General features: G+C 42.1%; 1 protein-coding gene across 6 annotated transcripts in view; it reads right to left on the bottom strand.

The window, feature by feature from the left end:
- The window catches only part of SCN8A (sodium voltage-gated channel alpha subunit 8), a 177,248-nt gene extending 167,225 nt beyond the window's left edge, over positions 1-10,023 (bottom strand). For 3 of the 6 annotated variants that reach the window (XM_081796163.1, XM_081796161.1, XM_081796164.1), the window contains exon 1: positions 9,540-9,707. The gene's annotated coding sequence lies outside the window, so the exon portion shown is untranslated. Of the gene's footprint in view, positions 1-9,539; positions 9,709-9,866 lie in introns of those variants that run through there. The other 3 variants (XM_081796165.1, XM_081796166.1, XM_081796162.1) reach the window with 2 other exon arrangements.
- Positions 10,024-19,496: the final 9,473 nt, after the last annotated feature.

Raw genomic sequence — 19,496 nt, 5'->3', positions numbered from 1 at the left:
GTAGGGCCCACTGGCCTCTGTCTGGCACCCTAGATACACCAACGTTTCTGCAAGTCAAGTCTGACATTTTGTATCCACAGCCCAAGATTCAATACCTGAAATAAAAAGAAACACCACTGACTGATAAAGTCTCTTTCCCTCTGCTTTTACCTATTAGAATCCTTTCAGTTGCAACCTTTAATTAAGCCTGCAGTTTCAAATGGTTTTCATGAAGCACACAGAACATAAGCAAATGATCAAAGAAAGAAAGCCACTGAGTTTCAGTAAGGATAAAACAGCCATCCCCCAGGTCTATGAAAAGGTGCATAATTCTTATTTCTTTATATGCGAAACTAAAGGTTAGTTGAGAATATCAAGGAAAAAGACCACATGTTAAATTCTGCTTATAAATGGACAGAATTTAACACTCCAAAATTAGAAAAGGACAGAGATCTACAAAGGTTAAGTAATCTTTACCAGTGAGCGAACACGGAGAGTAAAGAAGTAGGGACACTTAAGTTTCCCTTAAGGAAAACTTTAAAAGCTCAAGGCGGGGAGGAGGTGGGTGGGGTGAGGAGCGGGCAAAATTCTCTACAGAGAAAGGATTAAAAATTAGAAATAGGGGCACTTGGCTGGCTCAGGCAGAAGAGAATCTGACTCCCAGGGTCCTGAGTTCGAGCCCCACACTGGGTGTAGAGTTTACTTTCAAAAATAAATAAATAAATAAATAAATAAATAAATAAATAAATAAATAATAAGGACAGCTTGCTAACCAACATGCTCTGGACTAGACTGCCAACATGTATTGTAGAACATACTTCCCTAAATGTTCTAATTAGAAGACTCTATGTCTTTACACTTTAAAACGTCAAAATAATCTTGAACTCCTCCTCTTCCCTTTTCCCCATGTAGTCTTTCATCAAGTCCTACTGAGTCTTCCTATAAACTATTTCTTACGTTAGGAAAATGTTAGTTAAACACACGTGACACACATATATAAAATTCTATCTCTTTTCCTTCCTATCTTTCTCACTACAATCCTAGTCCAAGCCCTCGTCACCATGCATCTAAGGCTAAACCAAATAGCCAATTAACTGGATGTCCATTTCTTGTTCTATTCTGTCCTATTACACATTGCTGCCCAATCCTCCTAACACATTATAGCACAGCTTTGATGATGGGTCATTCTGTGCTCCCTCTAAAATCTTCTTTGTTCTTCACTGTCTCTAAGGATAAATGCAACTTCAAAAAGTCCTTAATATTTGGCTACCTCTACCCTATCTTTTGCAGGCTTTCCTGCCACTTGGGGGGCAGGGGTTCCTACCCCAGCCCAACTGATTTGTTTACTGCACTCCCAAAATACTTTGTGCATTCTCACCTTCTTACTTTGACTCACACTGTCTTACCGAACCATTCCATAAAGCCCAATTCAAATCATACTTCTTCTGTCACCCTGTCTCTCATTATACCAGCTTAAAGCTCTCTCTTTCCAAAACAAAACAACACACAAAAAAAAAACCCACCCAACTTACTTACATTCTATATCATTTATGTGCCAATTAAACCCTTTAAAGTTGTCATCATGAACCATTACAAAACCTCTTAACATTTTGTGTTTATAATGTATTTCACCAAATAAATACATTCCTGCAACATAAGGTCTATCTTTTCTCTATCTTTCAACCCTGTCACAATGCCTCACCCACAGTTGCTACTCATGAAAAATCTGTCGATTGGTGTAGTCAGGGTAGGTGATCTACAGTTCCCCACAGAAAGCAACAGACCAATAGTTCTCAAGGCCATGTCTTCCTCTATACTTTTTTCATAAATAATTCTCAAATGGAAACCCTAAAAAGCAATGTCGTTGGTAGGAAAAGGCTGTTTTGGTCCAAACTAACTTTTTTACTTTAAATAAGCCAAGAAATGTCACTAAGAAAAATAAAACATGAGGGATTAGCTACATCATAAGGAAAAGAAGGAAAAATTGATCTCAGATGATTTAAAATGAGAGTTCAAATCCGTAAACAAATACAAGAGAAACTGGTAATGCCTACTGCCTTCATGGAGTGCATACTAACTGATTGGAAGACAGTTACAAGAAGACTTAAATAACTTTGAATCTTCTGATTTTTGAACACTGTGCCTCCGTTATCTACTCAAATGTAAAATATGTATTTTACAAAACAGAATGGAAGAGATAACTTCAACAGTGCCTTTTGAGAAAAAGTTTTGCTATTAAATGACTTAGAATCCTTTTTTAAAAAGGGGAAATAAAATAACATTTAAGAATGTCACTATATCTTTTGCTCCAAAGCGAGAAAACATTCTCCAGCTTTTCCAATCCAAGGATCAGACAGAGAAAGCTATTTGCAAGCAGGTTCTGGCAGAGCTAGGGATAAAACAACACTTAAAAACCAAACACCTTCCTAAGGCTCCAAGCCCCATCCAGAAAAGATCAGGAGCACTCTAGTTCAGTGGTACACAGAGATGTTTCCAAAAGAGTCTCCTTCTCCTAAGAAATGAGCCATTCCCCAAGTTCACATCCAAACTTCCTTGTCCATTTCACAGCAGTCGTACCCACCCTTTCCCGACCTCTGCTCTGATGAGTCCTCACACTCCCAATACTTTCCTCCCTATCACAATGTAAATCTTAAAAAAAAAAAAAATGCCTATTTTCTCCAAGGCCTCTTTCCTAGAAACAACACACTTTGCCTCTTTAGTCTTCGCCAAAATCTTAGGAAATCCAATTGAAGATTCTGCAGCAAATGGGGTTTCTGAGTATTCTGACTCCCGAGAAAGCTCTACTGGTCTCATTTGCAACCTGCTCAATTTTTCTCTGCAATTTAATAATAATACATCAATTTGTTTTCATTTTAAAGCATTTTATTCAGCTTCTTGCTAAGACAAAAAGACAATAGTGAATGTGAAGGAAAAGCCTGTTACATTATCCTTAATTGAAGAAGGTTTCCTCCTGAAACAAGAAACTAACCATGTAATAAATTAAGTCCTATTTATTTACAGGACTGTTGCTCACTAAAATGAAGGAAAACTGGTATTTCACATTTGCTTTCAGGGAAGCTGGAAGCTTTTAGAGGTTCAGCCTTCAAAAAGTGGAACTATTAAAATAACAACAGAATAAGAACAGATGAAAAATGAACTGCCTTTTCATTGATAAAGTAGCTGTGATCTCTTCCTTTATCAATCACTACCTAAAAATTTAACGTAACATTTTAATTTTGACTTTTTTCCCTTCCCAAGCTCATTCTAGTGGAAATGCTAATGATCGGTAAAATACCCAAAATGTAGGAAAAGGGAGGGAAATAAATGACATGTATAATTCACAGTCTAGATAATCCATCCCTGGGTAAATAAGCATTCATTTATATTTCTCTAATATTCTTACTCTCCAGGAACTCAGAAGATTTTACAGCATAAAAACAGCGCTAATCATCCAAACATGAAAGGAGCCCATCAATGTGTCTTTTGGGGGATTTCAGTGCTTTCCACTTCCAGATCCCAGAACAAGCCCACTGAACATGGGAGGCCTCTCCCTACCACCAACAGTGAAATGCAAGTGCTTCAGACCCCTCCAGCTAACATTTCAGTTACCCTAACCCAACTGACTCCTTTCAGGATCAAGAGACCTTGAGTCCCAAACCTAGAGTACCTCTTAGGCAACCAGCTTTTATTTTGTTCCACTCTCCTCAATATGACACATCTCCATAGACCTAAGGGAAATCTTAACTATTATCCACTTTTACCTTTGCTGTTCTAGCCCAAGAGCCTCCCAGAACTTTTTCTGCTCCACCTCAAATACCCCTCCCAGCACCAATTCCCAGTATACAGTCCTACACCAATTTCAGCCTTGCACATAAGCAAAGAAGTCAGGTGGTAGAAGCCATAATTCCTCTACAGTCCTGGTTATAACTTATGTTGGCGATATGAGAGCATTCATGAGTAGCCAAATGTGTGTATTTACGTGCAAGAGAAATGAAGAAAGATAAGCAGACACCAAGACCTTTTAAAAAGTACCTCAGAGAGCTGCAGAAACAAAACAGGTATGTTACTTCAACACCTCTTATTTTCACCCATATTCTATTTATTGGTAAATCTTCTGTTCATTTCCCTCATCCTTCCTGCTTCCAAAATGCTCTCTACCAAAGGTACTCTTGCCCTCCCTCTGCCTATCCCAGAATCTTTCATTATGCCCACTCACTATGTTTAGCTACCTAGGATAATGATAATTTCTTAAAGCCAAAATTGTTCACTTTACTTGGTTATATGAACATCAGAATATAACACCACTTAATGGAAAAACATCTTTAAGCAAGAGTCAGTCAACCAACCTGGGTACCCATCTCCACTCCATGACTTAATGGTCCTGTAGCCCTGGACAATACACGTAAGCTGTGGGATACTCAGTTTCCTCAGCTATAAAACAGGTAGAACAATATCTGCCTTATCTGACTCAATCAACTGATAGAAGGATTTTAAAAGTTCTGATAAACAGGAAAACAAAGAATAATAATTACCAAAGGTCAATGGTCAGCTGTCAGACCTAACTACATGAGACCCATTCAAATAAATCCGTGCAAATACTATGGGAAAACCCAGAATGGTTCTGAAGACGAAAGAAACTCGAAACTTGATAATCACTCATTGTAATTAAAATATCCAGCTAAAGGAAGGATAAAGGGGAGCCTCAGTCTTTGGGCCTATTCCACCTTCAGATCCCAGGCTGTAGCTAAAAACAGTCCAGTTGCCTGCCAGCTAGCTGGTCAGTGCCAGGGCATTTCTCTTGGGTAAAGAGTCCTATTCTAGAATAGTTCAGGAATGAATGAGAAAAGAGTTACTTTGGTAAATGCATTCTCACTGTCGTGGTGGAGATCAGTACTGCAATTGTACAGTAAAACTTTTCTCCTTTTACACTAACAGTGTCCATCCAAATCAGGGTATCTGCAGATTCTATCCTCTATGCCAGACTGAAGATAAAGCAACCGTCTGCTTTTGAGACTACTGAAATTTAATACAGTACATAGATACTATATCAAATACACATATAAATACGCACTAAGCTGCTAAATCCCTAGAGGGAAAGGAGCAAATATATATTGAGCTCTATGTGTCAGAAACCACAAGGTAACAGAGATTTCATTTAATCCCCACAAACACCCTGCAAGGTAGGTATTAGTATTCCTATTTTTATTGATGAGAACACTGAAGCTCAAATATATTCAATAATTTGCCCAAAGCCACAAAGCTAATAAGTAGCAGAGTCAGAACTTGAACTTAGTTTTGCCTAACTCCAGAGCCCATACTGCTTTTTTTCTCAATGGTGTTTAACTACGGCAACCTTCTTGTGTCTTCATTTCACCTTAATTCCTGAGATGCTACTGACCTCTGCGTCCTGCTTGTGTCTCTATGACCTCACAAAGAGAGAAAATTTTTCCAGAAGGCTTCTTCTTTGCCTTTTCTTTTCCTGCATTTACTTCCTATTCCTATGCAAACTATTCTTTTTTAGGTTGGATTACCAGGCTAGACCTAACAGTCTGCCATGCCACATTTCAGCAATTAATGTACACCAAAAGCATGAAAGTTCTGTTTCATTCAACACTTTAACAGCCATAGTTTTTGAGCGTGGTATCATTTTCTAAGCTGTTCCTGCCACTTAAAGAGTGTTAGTGTCTAGTACGATGCCTCACATACAGTAGGTACAGAGAGAGAATATTTGTTGATTCACTAAGAAAAGATTTCTTTGGGGCTCCTGGGTGGCTCAGTCAGTAAAGCATCTGATTCTTGATCTCAGGGTTGTGAGTTCAAGCCTCACATCCTCACACTGGGCATGAAGCCTACTTAAAAAAAATTTTTTTTAAAGACTTCTTTACTCCTCTAGTTATCTTGCTATATTTAAATCAAGAGATTTTACAGGAGTCCAATTCCGGGAATGAGTCCTTTCTCATTAAAGATAATTTTTTGGGGGAAATATAAACGTGATTCAGAAAAAAAGGTAAGTTAAATATAACAATCTTGTGTTTAAATCCCTAAATGACTAACTAGTGGACTATGAACTTAAGGTTTTAAAAGGCTTGGTTTAAAAATACTTTCATTCTGGATAACTTTTGCAAGAGCTTCTTGCCCTCTCTATGGAAAACAAAAGACTGAAAATATACAATGAAACACAGACAACTGTTTTGCTTAGGACAGTTAAGACTAAGGATGACTTTTTTCCTGTTTTTTTTCTTACATATATTACATTTTTTCTGCCAGAAGTATGTGTTATTTTCATAATTATGGAAACTAATCTCACTCTGGAAAAACTTTGCCTTTTTAACACTTTCCATACAGTGTGGGGTTATTTTCTTTCTCAGATATAATCAATAGGAATTAAGTATTCATTAATTCATGCCTGTGACTCCAGAACTTGTTACATAACATCTGCAAGTTAAAGATAATTATTTTTCTCTCCATTCATAGAATGTTTTTCTTGCTTTAGGTGGATATGTCTCTATCTTTGAATGCTTTTTAAGCAGATGCAGATTTCTTGTATAATCTTTTCTTGGTTAACGAACACAAGAATGACGTTTGGCCTTGATATAGCCCCAATCTATAGGTCTTTTAACTTTATACATGTTATCTTTTCAGTGACATTAAAGTACTCCAATCACAGTGGGACCTAAATGGAATGAGCTATTTTATGCAGTAGGAAGTTTCCTTCCACGGAAGTATTCAAAGCAACGATCTCCCATAAGGGGATTCCTGCGCTGGGAGGTTATACGAGCTGAATGTTATGACCACCTTCCCTTTCTAGGATTTTAAAATAAATTTTTTTACAAGTCTACTTTAGCAATACAATGGATTGCACACTGGCGGCGTCTGCCATGTCAAGTCCTTTTCTTAGCTCACTGTTCAGATCAACCCAGAGAATATTCCCTTCTGATCCAGCTTAACTTAGCAAGCTATCTGATTACTTCTTGTGGAGACCAAATCTCCATAATTATTAACAGATCCTTGCTATGTGAAATTACTGAAATGTGCTGAAATAATGCAGTCAGCAAAATGTCACTGTATGTCTTACATATGGATCTGTTGCAGCCTGTAAAACACTGTCTCCATGAGGGACAGCCAAAATGAAGAGTTATGTGGGAGTAATAAAATATGATAACTAGGCCTGCAACCTCAAGAATAAACCCAGCTGCGCATGCACACACACATCTACAAGAAAGCCTGCTTATAACAAAAGCAAAGAAAAACCCAAATCATGTCCAGCGTGTGCGCACTTCCCCGCAGGGCTGGTCAGGGAACTGTCCTTTCAGCACCACAGCAAGAAACCCTGGTGCAAGTCTAAACACGGGCATCCCAAGCTGGATGGAGTGAGAAAAATTCGTTAAATCTCCTACAAAGAAAGCAACAAGCACTGTACCGGTGTTTGTTTTTAAGTATGCTATATTCTACCTCATAATCCTTTATTAATTTAATATAAAATCCTTTAATTACTTTGATAAAGGTTGACAGAGCCCCAAATGAAAACCAAAGGTATATTAAATCTGCCTCTCAAACTGAACCCAAGAAACCAATAATTGGCCTGCACTATCAAGAACTGCTTTGCAACATCCACTGCCAGCCCTACTAAGAAACACAACACATTCACACATACCCTAAATCAGACGTTGAGAACATAGAACATGCTCAGAGTTCTCCCTAGGGACAGACTCAATTTCTAGGACAGATGATGCTTGCTGAATAGCAAACCATCACTACCACCCCCCTCCCAAGCAATCAAATTCTCTTTCAGGGAGAACTGAAGGCCTTATGGGTCATGAGTTCCAAAGAAAAAATGCTGCAGTATTTCAAGAACCAGGTTACAGGCAACGTGCTACAAAGCTTTCAGCAGTTTAAGTCTGATTCCCCCGAGATTCCTACCAGAATGGTACCGGATGTTAACGTTATCCAGCCATTTGCATTACACATCAAAAAAAAAATTTTTTTTTGAGGAAAGAAAAAAAAAGTCCCTCCACCCCCATTATCTTCTAATGCACGTGGAGAAAAGAGAAGTACAGAGAGATTGTGAAACAGTGAAAGCGTACCACACCCGAAATCTCCCTTGCAAAGCTAAAACATCCCCCAGCCCTAACACACCGCTACCTCTCTAAAGGCTCTCCAGGTTCAAACTTGAGAAAATAGTTATAAAAAGCACTATCCCCATTTGCTCCTGAAGCCCTCAACCACATTTCCTGCTTCCATTCCTGCTGCTCTGGTGCCCACTGTGCATTAAAAAGAATTTTCCTTGTATGGTAGAGCTTGCTCCATGCTAATTATTTCTCCCTCTCCCTGAGTTAGCCAGATGCAATGCCAAGTTTCTCCCCCCTCCCCAAATAGGTGACACCCTTTTATTATGAACACTGATGCCCCGAATCTTGGAATCTCCCCATATAAAACGTATTCCCCCGTGTTTCAAAAACTGCAGTGTAAGTGAGGGAGAGGGCACAGGGTGGAGTAGTTGGAAGGAATGCATGGCTTGAAGAATCATATTTGTCAGACTGGAAAATGATTCCCACTGCACCCCACCTCTAAGCTGGGGCCTCTGAAGGGGTCTGAAAGCCCTGTCTAACCCCGGAAAGTTAACTGCCAAGTCTCCACCGGTGGTTGCTGCAGGCACGGAGGGGATGGAGCTGAGCTCTGAGGAAAAATGCAGAGGCTTTGCGGTCCCCCAAATACCAGGAGAGAACTAGAGGAGGGGTCTGTGGAGCTGGGCAGTCCTGTAAGCCAAACGCTAAGAAGCCCAGGGTGCTGCCGCTTGTGGTAAGGTGGGGGAGGGAAGGGAGAAAAGAGGAGAGGAACAGGCTCTGCATCGGGTGGCGTAGGGATGGGGGTGGGGGAAGGGGGATATTCTGAAAGTGATGTACTCCCTAATGCAGGAATCCTAGCCTGCCGAGGAAGGTCCCGGGGGCCCCCCAACACAGCCCCAGAGCACCCTGTCAGGAGGGGGACGGACGCATCCGAGTAAAGGGCAGAGGGAGTCCTGGCTGCCCTAAGAACCCAGGAGCTCCTAGCTTCTGCAGTTGGTAACGACCTGGAGCCGGCTGGGGGAGAAGGATGCAGTAAGACATGGGGGAGGGGGTAGAGCTGAGGGGCTGCTGGAGGAAGATCCCGACAGCGCTGCCCTTCCCAGTGCAACCCGGCGAGGGGCCCCGACTCTGTCCCGGCCCTCGGAGATGGGGGGAGGGGGGCTGCACCACGGAAGGGGCGCCGAGGGCAGGCCAGTGTCCCCCAACGCAGCCAAGAGACGAGAAGAGCGAGGGTGTATGGGGGTGGTGGCCGGTGGTCCTCAACTCTCCTCAGGGACCCCCGGTAAACACGGGAGAAGGAAGCGAGACTTCCAAACACCTGTCCAAAACAGGGAGGGCAGAAACCCAGCTCCACGGCCCCTCGAGCCCCGCCGCGCACTCTGCGGCAAAGCCCCCGACTGGAGATGGGCGAGCCCCGCTCCGGGGTCCCGAGGCGAGAAGGGGAAGTCGGCAGGCAAGGAGCGGCGCCGGGGCGGGGGCTCCGGGGCGACTTACGGCAGCGGCGGCGAGGGAGGCAGCGGCGGCCCTAGCGCGGGGCCCGGGAGGCGCGGCCGGACTGCAGAGGCGCCGAGGTTGCGGCGGGCGGGACTGCGGTGGGCGCCATCTTGGAGCGCTCCCCGCGCCCGCCCCCCGCGCCGCCCGAGTCCTTGCATAATTGATGACTCGCGCCCGCCGCGCGCTGCCGCGCGCGCCCCCGCCGCCGGGCCCCCCGCCCGCTCCGCCCCCGCGCCGACCCCCGCCGCGCGCCCCCCGCCCGTCCGGGGCCCGCCCGCGCGCGCCGCCCGCGCCCTCCCGCTCGCCCGCGCCCGGCGGCCCACCTACCCCTGCAGGACGCGCCCGCTCGCCCGCAGCGCGCCGCGCCGCCCGCCCTCGCGCTCGCTGGCTCTCAGGCCGGAGTCCCCGCGCCGCCCGGACCGGATCCGGGGCGAGGGAGCAGGGCGCCGGCAGGGGGCGCCGCGCCGGAGCGCCTCGCGAGCGTCCCCGGGCCCGCCTCCCCGACGCCCCCGCGGAGCCGCGCGGGAGGGGCACCCGGCTGAGCGCCGGGACGCGGCAGCGGGACGGTGCCGGGCAGCCTGCCAGCACCTGAGCGCTGAAACCCGAGGTGTTACGTGGACTCCAGTGCCCCGTGACCCTGGTGAATGCCAAGTCTCACCTGTCTCCTGAACGGCAGCTGCGAAGGAAATGCCCAGCAATATCGCGGTGCCCCGTTGTTGGCAGTGCTGATACCTATAAGCACAAAGAACCCCATCTGCGTGATCTTTGGCCGACTGGAAGAAGTCTACCAAAACGCAGAAGTCTATAAACAGCAGTTGGAGCCTTGTGATTCAGTGGACAGGGCCCTGGTGTGAGGAGTAGGGACACATCGCTCTCCTGACCGCCCCCAGGTCTGAAGCTTGTGTAAAGGTCACCTTAATCTTTTTGAACCTCCGTTTGCATGTAAAGTAGGCGCGAACATTTGAAGTGCTTACTCCACACTCTCCGACGAGGATGTACATAATGTGAGAACTCTTCGCACTTTGTACATATGCCTCTCTACCAGAAGTTCATAGTTAGGAGTGAGAGAGTATGGTCAGGCTGCCACTTACTAACTGGGTAGCCTTGGAGCCTGAACAACCTCTCTAAACTTCGGTCAAAGGCTTACAGAGCCTCCCCTGTAACAGGGAGCAATCCTAGTACCAACCTGGTCGGTTTGTTGTGAGGATTGAAGAGAAGGCATTTCACCCATTTTACAACACAACTTGGCACACGGTTTGCCCGTCACTTAGTGTGCCCACTTCATACGTTTTTAAGTAGCTTTACTGAGGTATGTTTGACCTGCGATAAGCTATCCACGTTGAGAGTGCACAATTTTGACATGTATACACGCATGCAGTTATCACCTGCAGTTATCATCAACATACCCATGACCTCCAAAAGTTTCCCTCTGCGTCTTTGTAATGTGTCCATGTATCACTCTCCCACACTGGTCCCTCTCCAGGCAACCACCAATCTTCTTTCTATTACTGTACATTAGTTTGCATTTTTCAGAATTTTAAATACATGGAATCATACAGTATGTACTTTTGTGTGTGTGTGTGTGTGTGTGTGTGTGTGTGGCTTCTTCCACTCCCATAACTGTTTTTGCAATTATCCTGTTGTTGACTATTCAGTTGTCTATAAATAGCTTATTCCTTTTTATTGCTGAGTAGTGTTCATTATAGGAGTATATCACAATGTGTCTATCCAGTCACTTGTTGATGACATTTAGGTTATTTCCAGATTTGCCTATTAAAAATAAAACTGATAGGGGTGTTTGTGTGCAAGCCTTTGTATGAATATGCTTTGCATGTGTATGCTTTTATTTCTCTTGGGTATAAATATCTAGGAATAGAATGACTAAGTCCAATTGTAGGTGTATACTTAACATATTAAGAAAGGGGCGCCTGGGTGGCGCAGTCGGTTAAGCGTCCGACTTCAGCCAGGTCACGATCTCACGGTCCGTGAGTTCGAGCCCCGCGTCAGGCTCTGGGCTGATGGCTCGGAGCCTGGAGCCTATTTCAGATTCTCTGTCTCCCTCTCTCTCTGCCCCTCCCCCGTTCATGCTCTGTCTCTCTCTGTCCCAAAAATAAATAAAAAACGTTGAAAAAAAAAATTAAAAAAAAAAAAAAAAAAAAAAAAAGAAAGGGCCAACCTGCTTTCCAAAGTGATTGTGCAATTTTATATTCCTACTAACAGCATATGAAAGTTTCAGTTACTCCACATCCTTGGCAACATTACCTATGACCAGTCTTTTTTATTTTAGCCATTCTGACAGGTAAGTAAGTAGTGGTATCTCGCTGTGGTTTTGATTGGCGTTTTCCTGATGACTACGGTATTGAGCATCTTTTCGTGGGCTTATTTGTTACCAGGAAATCCTCTTGGGTGAAGTGTATGTTCAAGTCCTTTGCCTATTTTTAAAGTTGGGCTGTTTGTTTTCTTATTATTGAGTTTTGAGAGGGATTTATATATTCTGAATAGAAGTCTCCTATCAGATATGTCATTTGTAAATATCGTCTCCCAGTCTGGGCATATCTTTATCCTCTTAATGGTGTCTTTCAAAGAGTAGAAATTCTTACTTTTTATGAAGTCTGATTTAGTATCTTCTCTTCTATGGACGATGTTTTTATAGTCATATTGGAGGTTTTTTGTTGTTGTTGTTGTTGTTTTTTTACATGGATATCTAGCTGTTCTTACACTATCTGATTACACTTGCACCCTTGTTAAAAAACAAATCGTTCAGGTATGTTGAGGGTCTATTTCTGTACTCTCTATTCTGTTTTGTTGATCTATGTGTCTATCTTAACTCTAATGCCACACTGTCTTGATTACTTTGACTTTATAATAAATCTTGAAGTCAGATAGTGTAAGCCCTCTGATTTTGCTCTTGTTTTTTTTCATATTGATTTTGCTATTTCAGATCCTTTGCATTTCCATACGAATTTAAGAATTAGCTTATCAAATTCTGCAAAAAAGCCCCCTGGGATTTTGATCAAGATTGCATTGAATCTATAGATCAATTTGGGGAGAACTGACATCATAACAATAACACACAGTATATCACTCAAGTTATTTCAGCTCTCTTTAATTACTCTCAACAGTGTTGTGTAGTTTTTAAAATATGAGTCTTGCCCACTTTTCTGAGATTTACTCCTAAATATTCATATTTTTATGCTATTGAATAGTATTTTAATTTTCAATTTCTGATTGTTCCTTAGTAGTATATAGAAGTACAATTAATTTTTGTATATTAATCGTATGTGCTGCAACTTTGCTAAATTCACTTGTTAGCTCTAGTAGATTTTTTTTTGTGGATTTTGCAACATTTTCTACAAAGACAATCATGTCATCTGCAAATAAACACAGTTTTGTTTCTTCCTTTCCAATATTAATGCCTTTTGTTCCTTTTTCTTGCCTTGTTGCACTGGCTAGGACCTCTAGTACAGTGTTGAATAGAAGTGGTAAGAGCAAACATCTTTGTTTTTCCTCATCTTAGGGGGGAAAACATTCGATCTTTCATCATTAGGTATGATGCTAGCTGTAGGTTTTTCCTAGATGCCCTTTATCATGTTGAGGAAGGTCTTGTCTATTCTTACTCTCCTGAGAGTTTTTATCAGAATGGATATTGAACTTTGCAATCTTTTCTCTGCATGTGGCTTTTCTTTTTAGTCCGTTAATATGGTATATTACATCCGTTGATTTTCACATGTTAAACCAACCTAGAATAATGTATTGATTGTGGAGAATTATACTTTTTATGAATTACTGGATTTGACTTGCTAACACTTTGTTAAAAATTACTGCATCCATGTTCACTAAGTATTGGTCTATGGTTTTCTTGTAATTCCTTGTTTAGTTCTGGTGTGCGGACCTCCTAGAAATGCGGACCTGCTAGAGTAATGTGGACCTCCTAGAAAGGGTTAGGAAATATTCTCTCTTCCTCAATTTTTCTGGAAGAGTTTGTGTAGAATTCATATTATTTCTTCCTTAAATGTTTGGCAGAATTGCTCAGTGAAATAATCTGGGCCTGAAGTTTTCTCTGAGGGAAAGTTTTTATTTTTTTATTTATTAAAAACAAAATTTTTTTTTTTAAAGTAAGCTCCATGCCCACTGTGGGACTGGAACTCACAACACCAAGATCAAGTCACATGCTCTACTGACTGAGCCAGCCAGGTACCCCCAGGGAAAGTTTTAAACTACAAATTTAATTTCTTTAATAGATGTAGAGCTATTCCGATTTTTTTTCCGTTGAATGAACTTTGATTATGTTTCAAGGAATTTCTATTTCATATAAACTGTTGAATATATGGGCATAAGGTTGTTCATAATATTTCCATATTATTATTTTACTATCTACAGAATCTTTAATGCTAACTCTCTGATTCCTGAGATTAGGAATTTGTGTCTTCTCTCACTCTCTTTCTCTCTCTCTCTCTCTCTCTCTCTCTCTCTCTCTCTCTCTCCCCCTCTCCCTCTCTCTCTCCCTCTTTTCCTGATTAGTCTGGCTGTAAGTTTATTGGTCTTCTCAAAGAAGAACTTTTTGGTTACATTGGTTTTTCCCTACTAATTTTTTAAAGTTTATTTATTTATTTTGAGAGAGAGAAAGAGAGAGAGAGGAGGGACAGAAAGAGAGGGGGGCGGGGAGAGACAAGCAGGCTCTGTGCTGTCAACGAGGAGCCCAAGGCGGGGCTTGAACTCATGAACTGTGAGATTATGACCTGAGCCGAAATCAAGAGTCAGGCGTTTAACTGACTGAGCAACCCAGGCGCCCCTCTACTGATTTGTGTGTGTGTGTGTTCTATTTCACTGCTTTCCACTCTGATCTTTATTATTTCCTTTACTCTTCTTACTTTGAGTTTCATTTGCTCTTTTTTCCCTAGTTTCTCAAGTGGAAGCTGAGGTCATTCATTTGAGTCCTGCTTCTTTTCTAAAATAGGCATTTATTGCAATAAATTTGTCTCTAAGCACTGCTTTAGCTGTATCCCACAAATTCTGATATGTTGGATTTTCACTATAATTCAGATAAGAAGTTTTCTAATTTCCCCATTTGATTTCTTCTTTGCCTCATGGATTATTTTTAGTGTATTCTTTAGTTTTCAAATATTTGTGAATTTCCCATATATCTTTTTTTTTTAATTGTTATTTTAGAGAGAGTGTGTGTAAATGGGGGAGAGGGGGAGTGGGAGAGAGAGAGAATCTTAACCAGGCTCCACAGTGAGCTTGGAGCCCAACATAAGGCTTGATCCCACAACCCTGGGATCATGACCTGAGCCAAAATCAAGAGTCGGATGCTCAAGTGATTGAGCCACCAAGGCATTCCACATCTCTGGTCTTCAGTTGAGGTGGTTAGACCATTTACAGTTCATGTGTGTATTAATATGGTTGAGGTTAAATCTCACATTGTGCTGTTTCCCATTAGTTCCTTCTGTTCTTTGTTTCTTCTCTTTTCTGCCTTGTTTTGATTAATTAGAATATATTTTGTCATTCCATTTTATCTATATTGCTGACTTCTTAGCGGTAATTCTTTGTTGTGCTATTTTGTCAATATGTGAATTTAAGTGTTTACCTTCACTTGGGTTCTAAATTAAACTGTAAGTTCTCAGGCTACTTGAACTTTGCATCCTTTGTACACAGGAGGTTTTCAATACATACTCACTTAAAGAATGACCTTTTGTTTCTTCCCCTCTTACATCAGCAGACATTTGGTGATTGCCTGCTTAGGGGGCTCCAGGTAATTGAACCAGAAGTTGTTTTTCTTTGTTTGTTTGTTTTAAGTTCATTTAAGTAATCTCTACACCCAACACAGGACTCAAACTCACAACCCCGAAACCAAGAGTCACACTCTCTTCCGACCAAACCAGCGAGGCACCCCTAGAAGTTGGTTTTAACTGCAGCAGGCCTCATACTACATGCAGAGATGGAACGCCAGTTTCCAATATGGTAGCTAAATCAAGCTGAGAAAAGAAAGAGAAATTCACAAAAAAAATGATTAAAATTGGAATTACTAAAGCTTTATGTAGCATAATGTATAAGAAAGCCAATGTGTAAATACATTTGAAAAAGAAGTTTGAGGTCACCGATTTTTCAAAAATCCCATCCCATAACATAAAGAAACCCTTTTCTCATAATAGATGCTTTTGTAAATAGTTTATATTTTGCATTTTCCAAACCTCTGGTTGTTACAGAGTTCTCTATCCTTTCTCCAATGTGTTAACAAACGTGGAAATTCAGCCTTTGGGATCACATGGAGATCAAGTAATAGAATCTGTAACTTTTAAGCTTCAGGTAGGTAATCTTACAAACTTTTCAAAATATGAGAATATTTGCTGACTCCATGAGAATCTTGGAAGTCATCAAAAATGTCAAGGATTTCCTTTAACAACTAAGCTCATATCAGGAAAGAGCTCAATATGCTGAGAAATGAGTTTCCATTTAGAAAGATGAAAAAGGGATTAAACTTACCCAGTGTTGCTCCAGAGGGCAAAACCAAGGGAATTCCTAGGAGACAGATGCCAGCTCACAACGAGGAAGAATGTTCTCACAGAGCTGATCAGCAACAACACAGACCGCCCCCGAGGAAAGGAGCCGAGGTGTTAGTTCAAGGAGATGCTGTAAGATCAGTTGTTCCGGATGTGTTTAGGGTCAAGGACTCCTTGCAAATCTGATGAGAGTTATAGGTCGTTCCTCCCAGATAAATTCGCAGACCCATGCACACTTATGGACATATCCTCACGCACAATTTTACATTCTATTGTGAAGCCCATCCTTGAACCCCAGGTTAAGAATGTCTGGTGTACACAGATGTTTAAATTGTGAAGTGTGACGATGCCCCTTCCCCTCTCAGAGCCTATCACCCTCCGCTTCTATCCCCATCGGCGGCGCCACCACCTTTGGAGGTCGTCCAGAGTTCCCTGATGGAAATCCAGCAGAAGTACTTTGGGATGTTCTGTCCCACTTCTTCTTTTTACCCTTTGACCCAATAATAATTTACTTCATCTTCTATCTCTCATTCCAGACATTACTGCTTCCTCTAAATTTACTGCTCCCTTCAGTGGAAACAGGATTTAATTCCTTAGCTTGCTGCGATGCCAGCAGACTCCAGTCTGAAGATTTTATCTCTGAGATTACTCCTAATCTCCTCCCACAGTGGCAAGCCCTGCAGAAATATTGGCAATATGGAAGATATCACTCATTCTTCCTTTTCACTGCAGCCGGTGCGACATCCCCGGCAACAATGTGCCTCATGTGTTAGCCTGTGGACTTTCGGACTATCCTACTTTGGGTTTATCTTACTTTTGGCTTATCCTGCTTTTTACTATGGCTTTGCAAATAATTTACCAATGAGTTTGGTCAGACACTATCTACAGGAGCATCCCTCATGCTTCAAGGTCAGCATCTGGACCCCACTTATGGTACTGCTATGCATCCTGTGCAGTAAGTCCACTCTTTGAAGGGCATGGTTGAGAGTCAGTAGTCATAGTGGTCAGCTCCGTGGACTGTGGGACCAGATGTCAGGGATTCAAATCTAAACATCATCAAGCTATGTAACTACCATGTGTTGGTTTCTTTATCTGTTAAATGGAGACAATGAAAACTCCTATCCCACAGGGTTGTTATGACAAGATTCTGTTAGTGCACATAAACACTTAGAATGGTACCTAGCTCCTTCTAACCACTCTGTAACTCATAGTTTATTATACACATGCTCAAGATAGAAAACCTCTTTATTGGGGTGCCTGGGTGGCTCAGTCGGTTAAGCGTCCGACTTTGGCTCAGGTCACGATCTCGCGGTATGTGAGTTCGAGCCCCGCATCGGGCTCTGTGCTGACTGCTCAGAGCCCGGATCCTGTCTCAGATTCTGTGTCTCCCTCTCTCTCTGACCCTCCCCCATTCATGCTTTGTCTCTCTCTGTCTCAAAAATAAATAAACGTTTAAAAAAAAAAAAAACCTCTTTATTTGCCTCATTTCTAATGGACCCTAAGTCCTGGGAGCTCTTGCTCCTTGATGCTTTTGACTTTATAGCCTCCTTCCCACTGACATTGTCCGAATCATTTCTTGCCGTTACTACAGTGACAGGGGTATTGTTAGCAGAGTGTTATTAATTTTGCTTCCCTCAATGTAAACTGGTGCAACCACTGTGGACAGCAATATGGAGGTTGCTCGAAAATTTAAAAATAGAACTACCTACGATCCAGTAATCACACTACTGGGTGATTACCAAAAAAATGCAAAAACGTATTCAGAGGGGACACAAGCATCCCTATGTCTATTGCAGCATTATGTACAATAGCCAAATTAGGGAGCAGCCCGTGTCCATTGATAGATGAATGGACAAAGAAGATGTGGTATGTATACACATACACAATGGAATATCATTTAGCCATAAAAAGAATGAAATTTTGCCATTTACAACAACATGGATGGAGCTACAGGGTATAATGCTAAGTGCAGTTAAGTCAGAGAAAGACAAATGCCATATGATGTCACTCATATGCAGACTTTAAGAAACAAAATAAATGAGCAAAGAAAAAAAAAGAGAAACAAACCAAGAAACAGAGTATTTTTTGATGTTCTTAATTTATTTTTGAGGGAGAGACCGTGAGCAGGGAGGGGCAGAGAGAGAGGTTCCACCCTGACAGCCACGAGTCCAATGCAGGGCTCAAAATCATGAGCCGCGAGATCATGACCTGAGCTGAGGTCGGATGCCCAACCAACTGAACCACCCAGGCATCCCGAGAAACAGAGTCTTAAACATAGAGAACAAACTGATGGTTACCAGAGGGGCGGGGGGCGGGGGGCGGGGGGAATGGGTGAAATAGGGGAACAGGGGTTAAAAGTACATTTACCATGATGAGCACTGAATAATGTATAGAATTGTTCAATCACTATATTGTACACCTGAAACTAATGTAACACTGTATGTTAACTCTTCTAGAATTAAAATTAAAACTTAAGTAAAAAAGGTTTTTTTGCTTCCCTCTCCCAGCCATATAACCTTGCAATGTCCTGGAGTAAACAGAGTTTATTTCCCCGCCTCAGTAACTTTGGATTGAGCTATGTGAGTTGCTTAGTTCAATAGAAAGTTAGCACAACACAAGCCGAGCAGAGGCTTTACGTGCATCTGTACACCATTTTGTTTGGTCTCTTGCACCAAGATCTACCCTAAGAAGGGAATGTCCCCAAGCAGTCTCCAGTCCAGGGCTAATGTAGAAACACATGGAGCAGAACTGGACCCCCTGCAGCCTCAAGCCTGGAATCCAGCCCACCCTGACTGAGATGTGGTCAACCTACAGACCTGTGAGTGAGGAACACTTACTTTCGGAGTGGTTTGTTATGCAGCATGAATGCAGCAGTAGCTGACTGATACAACCATACACATAGAGTTCTGTGCTTTATGACACTTTCTCTAACTTCCTCCCAAGTCACAACCAATCATTTAGTATTATTTTTGTTAGACAAATAATCACAGTGTATTGCAGATATAATTTATATGAGCAGTCTATCTGCTCAGCTATAATGTGCATTTCCAGAGATTAAGAGGATACATTCCCAGCACTCCACTGGGCCTGGATAAAGTGTAATGTGACAGACAATCCCTTCATAAGTTACTTGCTGCCTAGTAGCTTAGCTTCATTTCCTCTTACTCCCCCCCCCCCCCTACACAAACATGTCATCTCCTAGCAGTGCTGAGATGCTTTTAGTTCCCCCAAATGTCCACTGCCTGCAGCTTCTGAACTGTGTACCAAGGTACCCCAGGACACTTAACTCACTGGGGCGTTGGGAGATATTTTAACTTTTTTGAGGAAAATGCACCAATAATTAACATCCATCAGACACCGCACAAACTAGTAACTGAGGTAATCGACAATTTCAACGTTAGATGACAAGCTTCCCTTGCAAGATTATCTCTTTGCAAAGTTGGGTTTTCAAGAGGTG

This window comes from Panthera onca, chromosome B4 (assembly GCF_046562875.1).
Source record: "Panthera onca isolate mPanOnc1 chromosome B4, mPanOnc1 haplotype 2, whole genome shotgun sequence".
Classification (NCBI taxonomy): domain Eukaryota; kingdom Metazoa; phylum Chordata; class Mammalia; order Carnivora; family Felidae; genus Panthera; species Panthera onca.
The sequence above is the reverse complement of the archived record's forward strand: the minus strand, read 5'-3'. Positions and strand labels throughout refer to the sequence as shown.